Source organism: Schistocerca americana, chromosome 3 (assembly GCF_021461395.2).
Source record: "Schistocerca americana isolate TAMUIC-IGC-003095 chromosome 3, iqSchAmer2.1, whole genome shotgun sequence".
Lineage (NCBI taxonomy): Eukaryota > Metazoa > Arthropoda > Insecta > Orthoptera > Acrididae > Schistocerca > Schistocerca americana.
In genome coordinates, this window is record NC_060121.1 from 305,714,193 (window position 1) to 305,722,037 (window position 7,845).

At 43.6% G+C, this 7,845-nt stretch overlaps 1 non-coding gene across 1 annotated transcript; it reads left to right on the plus strand.

Moving 5' to 3' along the window:
* Window positions 1–1,703: 1,703 nt before the first annotated feature.
* On the plus strand, window positions 1,704–1,777 carry Trnat-ugu. Its single transcript has one exon. It is a non-coding gene; the product is annotated as a tRNA-Thr (tRNA).
* The last annotated feature ends 6,068 nt before the right edge of the window (window positions 1,778–7,845 follow it).

Genomic DNA, 7,845 nt, shown 5'->3' on the forward strand with positions numbered 1-7,845 from the left:
TGCGATATGATGATGTATGAAGGATAGTAAAGAAACATGAGAAATACTTTTAGAAGGAAGAAAGGGACATTACACTTTAACATCCCGCCGATAGCGCGGTCGTTAGAGGCGGAGCACAAGCTCGGATTACGAAAGCATGGGGAAGGAAATCGTCCGTTCCCTTTTGAAAGAATCATCCCAGCATCTGCTTGGAGCGATTTAGGAAATTCACGGAAAACCTGAATCTGGATGACGGGATGGGTTTGAACCGTCGTCCTAGCGAATGCGACTCAGTGCGCTAACTAGTGCTCCATCTCCTTGAGTCGGATACTTTGGGACGTAGTAGTATCCATCTAAACAAGAAAAAAGTCTAGTCAACAAGGCTCCAGAAACACATACTTTCTGAGATCTATTCACAGGAAGGGCACAACGTGGCGCGGGTACATCACACTTGTTCATAGGAGATGCTGTGCGTAACGTCCATTCAGAGCAATGCATCATTCTGCCCTTCAGAGTAAAGAATGACGTACTCGTTTTGCTGTTGTACCTGCTAACATGCATAATCTTGTAATGCATTAGCTTATAATGTCTGCACATTCGGTTCCTTCAAGGTCTTCACAGCGTAAGTTTAGGCAACGATGGCTGGGAAACGGGGAGGCCAAAGACTGTGGTCTCCCCAAGTAATGGAGTGGCCCTGGAATGTTAGTATCAGATGTCCACACGCATTACTGAACGGACCATATCCCTAGCCTTTGCTGATATGGCGCTTTTCCAGTAAGTTCGGCAACACCTGAACGAGGAAGTCCTGATAATGAATTAGTTTTAATATCTGTGGTAGCACTTTTTGCCAGTCTTAACCTGTCACCAAGAACGCCTGCCCATACATTAAATGAAAAGCCCTCTTTCTGCAATTTGGTATGTCATTTGCGCCACCTGTTTCCGCAGCAACCGACCACGTGCATCTACACTGACGGAAAAAATCGCAGCACAAAAAAAATTATTAGTGCATAGTAATGAAATTTCGGAAATGCATCCGTCTAGGTAACATATTTTAGTGATTAACACTGCAAGATCACAAGTTAATGTGAGCGCGAGATAAGCCATTGCAGATGGGAAATGCTTGAACGAAATTACAATGAAATGAACACCATTAGCTGCTTACAGGCGTTGACATACGTCAACGGGGACAGATGAATATGTGTGCCCTGACCGGGACTCGAACCCGGGGTCTCCTACTTTCATGGCAGACGCTCTATCCAGCTGAGCCACCGAGAACACAGAGGATAGCGCGACTGCAGGGATTTATCTCAGGCATGCCTCTCGCGAAACCCACATTCTCAACGTATTGTCCCGCACTACATTCGTAGTGCCCCTGCCCATTATACTCATTACTCGCGGCGCGTTGCCGATTCCCGTAAGAGTTCGGGCACTATTTGTGCATTCGCACAGAAGAAGAAGATGGTCAAGTGGCCGGTGAGCCTTAACTATATATATACTAAGATGGTATCTGTCCTTTCGGAGAAGTATATATACTTGACCATCTACTTCTTCTGTGCGAATGCACGAACAGTGCCCGAACTCTTACGGGAATCGGCAACGCGCCGCGAGTAATGAGTATAATGGACAGGGGCACTACGAATGTAGTGCGGGACAATACGTTGAGAATGTGGGTTTCGCGAGAGGCGTGCCTGAGATAAATTCCTGCAGTGGCGCTATCCTCCGTGTCCTCGGTGGCTCAGGTGGATAGAGCGTCTGCCATGTAAGCAGGAGATCCCGGGTTCGAGACCCGGTCGGGGCACACATTTTCATCCCCTCCCCGTTGACGTATGTCAACGCCTGTAAGCAGCTAATAGTGTTCATTTCATTGTAATTTCATTGTAACGAGCTGCATGGTCACCGATGGTATCTGTTCTTCCGAAAGGACAGATACCATCTTAGTATATATCTTAGCATATAAATGCTTGTACATTAATAGCTGGTGTAACCGCCAGAATGTTGCATGTAAGCACGCAAACGTGCATGCGTTGTGTTGTTCGGCTGTCGGATGTCAGTTTGTGGGATGGACTTCCATGCCTGTTGTACTTGGTCGGTCAATACAGGGACGGTTAATGCTGGATTAAGGCTGTTTGTGGAATGTTCTGGAGCTGTCGTCCGATGATGTACCGTATGTGCTCTATTGGAGACAGATCTAGTGTTCGAGGAGGCCAGGGCAACATGTCGACCTTGTAGAGCGTGTGGGCTACAACAGCGACATGTGGACGAGCCTCATCCTGTTGAAAAACGTCCCCTGAAATGCTGTTCATGAATGGTAGCACAACAGTTCGAATCACCAAATTGGCGTACAGTCCTGCAGTCAGGGTGTGTAGGATAACCACGAGAGGGCTCCTGCCCTCATACAAAGCCATATCTGAGGCCGTAACTCCTGGTTTAGCTTCAGTGTGTCTGGCACGCAGACAGGTTGGTCGCAAGCCCTCAACTGGCCTCTTCCTAACCAACACACGACCGTCACTGGCACTGAGGTAGAACCAGCTTTCATCAGAAAACACAACAGAATTCCACTCTGTCTTCCAACGGGCTCTCGCTTGGCACCACTAACTCGCAAATGGCGGTCGTTTCGGGTCAGTGGAATGCACACTAAAGAGCGTCCGTCTTTGAGGTGACCTTGGAGCAATCGATTTGTGACAGTTCGTTGTGTCACTGTGGTGCCGATGCAGTACGATGCGCGAGAGAGACAGGCCGAAAACGATGGTCCTCCCTCTCGTTAGCGCCACGAAGTCGTCCGGAGACTACTCTTCTTGTGACCATACATTCTCGTGACCACCTTTGCCAGCGAGCATATACAGTGGCTACAATCCTGCCAAGTCTTACTGCATTATCGCAGAATGAACATTCGGCTTCTCGTAGCCCTGTTACAGGACCTCGTTCAAACTCAGTGAAGTGTCGATAATGGCGTCTTTGTCGCCTTAGAGGCCTTAGAGGTATTTAAAGCAAACGTGATTTGCATCACCATAGTGGCGTTACTAGCGCCACTCTCTTATGCGACTGGCGCGAAATATGAATAGATATCATCTGTCACGTGTAGAAAGACATCTACCAACTTTCGTTCATGTCACATAAGCCCTTCTTGATGCGATTTTTTTCCGTCAATGTATTTTAACGAGGTTTATTATGTTTTAAAGGGACGTATGTTGTAACTAGAAAAGATTGTGTTCTGTTTGTTTTTCATTTTTACTGGCGATCACGGAGACACTACATGGCGCCTCCGTAGACAGAGCCATGTCGAGTAGCTGGTCACCTGCTGCAAATGCGGCGAAGGCCATCGCTCCTCGGAGAAGCGCACACGTTTCCTGGGACGTTGCGTTCTTTATAAAACACTGGAAACCTGTTATTTTCTGTTAACGAGATTGGACATTGTATCACTCTTGACGGATAAAATTGTTCAGTTATTGTTGTTGAAATTTTGTAGAGAAATTGTCAGATCTGTTTCAGAGTGAACGAAAATCAGTGTTAATCTGAGGTTGGCATATTTATTTCTGTGCTGATAGATATAACGACGAGCTGAAAAGTAATGCTTCCCAATTTTTTTATGTGAAAACTCTTTAAGGTCATTCTCAATGGAGAGAAGTCTTCCGAAGTAAGAGTGATTTCAGGTGTGCCGCAGGGGAGTGTCGTAGGGCCGTTGCTATTCACAATATACATAAATGACCTTGTGGATGACATCTGAAGTTCACTGAGGCTTTTTGCGGATGATACTGTAGTATATCGAGAGGTTGTAACAATGGAAAATTGTACTGAAATGCAGGAGGATCTGCAACGAATTGACGCATGGTACAACGAATGCCAATTGAATCTCAATGTAGACAAGTGTAATGTGCTGCGAATACATAGAAAGAAAGATCATTTATCATTTAGCTACAATATAGCAGGTCAGCAACTGGAAGCAGTTAATTCCATAAATTATCTGGGAGTAGGCATTAGGAGTGATTTAAAATGGAATGATCATATAAAGTTGATCGTCGGTAAAGCAGATTCCAGACTGAGATTCATTGGAAGAATCCTAAGGAAATGCAATCCGCAAACAAAGGAAGTAGGTTACAGTACACTTGTTCGCCCACTGCTTGAATACTGCTCACCGGTGTGGGATCCGTACCAGATAGGGTTGATAGAAGACAGGGAAAATCCAACGGAGAGCAGCGCGCTTCGTTACAAGATCATTTAGTAATCGCGAAAGAGTTACGGAGATGTTAGATAAACTCCAGTGGAAGACTCTGCAGGAGAGACGCTCAGCAGCTCGGTACGGGCTATTGTTGAAGTTTCGAGAAGATACCTTCACCGAGGAGTCAAGCAGTATGTTGCTACCTCCTACGTATATCTCGCGAAGAGACTATGAGGATAAAATCAGATAGATTAGAGCCCACACAGAGGCATACCGACAATCTTTCTTTCCACGAACAGTACGAGACTGGAATAGAAGGGAGAACCGATAGAGGTACTCAAAATACTCTCCGCCACACACCGTCACGTGGCTTGCGGAGTAGGGATGTAGATGTAGATCTGTTTGTTGATAGGTCCCTGCCGCCAGTGTAGAATATTTGACTCTGTTGACGGAGCCACAACCTCACCTCTTCTTGCAACGCTTCATCACTATCAAAGTGAAGTCCTCGAAAACAGCTGAAAATCGAATGGAGCCAAGTCGGGACTGCGTGAAAGATGATCGGTGACAGCGAACCCAAGGCACTGGATTGTTGCGGATGTCGTAGCGCTCGTGTGTGATCCGACACTGTCATGCCGAAGGAGAGAATACTCCGTGTGTGGACCAACTCTTCGAATTCGTGCTGTCAGTTTTCTGAGGGTCTCGCGGAATACCGACATAATTATGTAACACACTACAATGCCTTCTAGCAGCAGAGGGTTGCAACTTGCGCCAGAAAAGCGGAAAGGTCGACCGAGTAATATGTGTGACATGTAATATGAGGGACATTTCATGAAAAATGAACACCAATTTGTTTTTACTTGCAATTTTTTTTAATATCTCATTACAGTCCTTCAGTATAATCTCCCTGCTTCTCTATGACTGAATCCCATCGTCTCGGAAGTTCTGCTATTCCATCCAGGACACCACTTCTGTTCATCTGTCGAATAGCTCGGGTGACGGTGGTAGAAATCTCTTCCAGACAAAGATATCGACGTCCAACCATTTGTTTTTTCAACTTCGGGAACAAGCTGAAGTCTGGTGGACACATGTCCGGGCTGTAGGGAGGTTGCGGGAACACTTCCCATCCGTATTCGCGTAGTTTTTGGGCGATATGCGGGCGAGCACTGTCGGGAGAACGAGTGGCCCAGCCTTGACCAACAGAGATCGGGTTTGTGCATTATTCTCCGCAGGTTTTTCATGAAGTAACGATGATACACTGTTGTGACACTTGTTCCACATGCGACTCTATCTGTCATGATGATTACTTGGTGATCATAAGCAAAAATCATCATTTGCTTGAGCTTTGATAGAGCAAATCGAATTTATTGTTATATATATATATATATATATATATATATATATATATATATATATATATATATATATACGTTAAGAATTTGAAGCTCTTCATTCATTGGACTGTGATTTCAACTCCTGTTCTAATTCACATTTCATTAATAGCGACAATTAGACACAAGACTCCTTGACCTTCACGGTCGAATCGTGTTTGAGCAAGGTTGCAAATGGCTCTGAGCACTATGGGACTTAACTTCTGAGGTCATCAGTCCCCCAGAACTCAGAACTACTCAAACCTAACTAACCTAAGGACATCACACACATTCATGCCCGAGGCAGGATTCGAACCTGCGACCGTAGCGGTCGCACGGTTCCAGGCTGTAGCGCCTAGAACCGCTCGACCATCCCGGCCGGCCAAGGTTGCAATGTCTAGGCGTTTCTGCTTCTCTTCAGCAGTTAAACAGTTTGAGACCCATTCCGCACAAATTTTTGTCTTCTTCAAATCATTTGTCAGAATACGGAATGTTGAGATGGAGCAATCCTGTGGCTTCAGAGAGTTCCTCACAAGTCACACTGCGATCTTCTATGAGCATGTGCCAGAAGCTTCACATTTCGTTCATCTGTTGACGTTTTCAGCCTCCCGAATCTTGAATTATCGTTTATGCTCGTACGACCACCACGAAAACGATTAACGTGAAACTGTACTATGGTCCGTTGTAAACTCACCAAAAACTTCGCTTAACGCACTGTGGATTTCTGACGGGATTTTACCGCGTAAAGTTTCGATCTTGATGTATGCCCTCTGTCTGGTCTTCAACGGACACAATACCCAAGACCCCTGCAGGGTCCATTTCTACCTCTCGACAATTTTGTGTTAGAGTACACAGCGAAAAAAGCTTGACGGAATTTTCATTGTTTTTGCATCAACCACTCCACATTAATAAAAACTTGTGCGTTATTAATGAAATGCCATTCGTACGTCAGCCGATGGCGAGAACAGTATAAAAAACTCGGATCATTTCTTTTCAGCAAGCCCTTGTAACATCACAGACCACTCTATCAAAGTGACCAAGAATAAATTTAATGTATGATTTATTTTTATTTCTTCGCCTGAGAGGGTTTTATCACGAGAAATTTGTGGAAGTTTTTGCATATACATTCTTTGCCTATCTGAGGCAGAAATTTGAATGATTGACGACAGCTTAACTGGAAGAAGTTAATCACTGCTGTAATCCCTGCTATTTCTGATATGTGTTAGTTTTTCTCGTGGTGATAAATGAACATGCAATAATATTCTGGAATTAATTGAATCAGAGAACTAAGTTTGGATAGAAACAAAGAGATTATACAGAATGAAATTACAGAGTTTCGTTGACGTACAGAGTTTGCTTTATGTGGGTTATACAAGCAACAGTTACATATGATTCTTCATTTTCTCATGCTTGAATGTTTATGTGTACTCTGCAGCGAATAGGTACTGATAATTGTCACGGAGATACACTGCGACGATGCATATTTCAGTTTTCATTTGCGTTATGACCTTTGTATAAATATCCTTACAACTAAATTGTTTACTCGAGGTGCGGCCCCGTTTCTTCATTTGGTACTTGCTACTCTCGACGTAATTCTCTTCTTCTGCGCAGTGACGATGCACTGGTCGCTGAAAGAAAAAAAACTTAAAAACTAATTGCACTACGTAGCTCGGTGGCCACTGATACATTTGGTCATTGCATACGTCCGCAGATATTTCCATACTTTGTTAAAATGCATAGACATTCGTTTATTCTGTTACTCATTATGATCATTTACTCTGCAAAGAAAATTATTTGACATTTTTAATGGTATTTTGTCGTTTGCCCTTAGCTTAGACGTCTCGTATAATTTTTCATAATGCTTCCTTTTGCTTGTAGATATGTTGTATATAGCTTAGTATTTAAATAAATCTCTGTGTACACGTACCAATAGGTTCCTTAGTTCTTAGGCAGTAGATGTATTTGCATAGTATTTCCATTTACTTTGTATTTAAGTTAGGTACTTATACATATTGCATTCCTATTTGGTTGCGCCTTCTGCCAGTTTGTCGCCTTCTCTCCTACTACAGACGTCAGCGCGTATTGTTGAGCGCGGACAGCTGAGCCATAAGCTAATTTTGTTTATACCTTCGCTTCGCATTAAGCGGTGTATTACTTCTCATTGCTGTTAATTTTATGCCTACGTGTAAAAATTAAAAGAATTACTTATATCTATAAACGATAAATTTTTCGGCCATGTTATATGAATATGCAAAAAAAAAAAAAAAATAAAATAAATAAATAAAAACAAAAACAAAAAAATTCACGCGATGTCAAAGCCTGTTTTACGTCTATTATGATGTG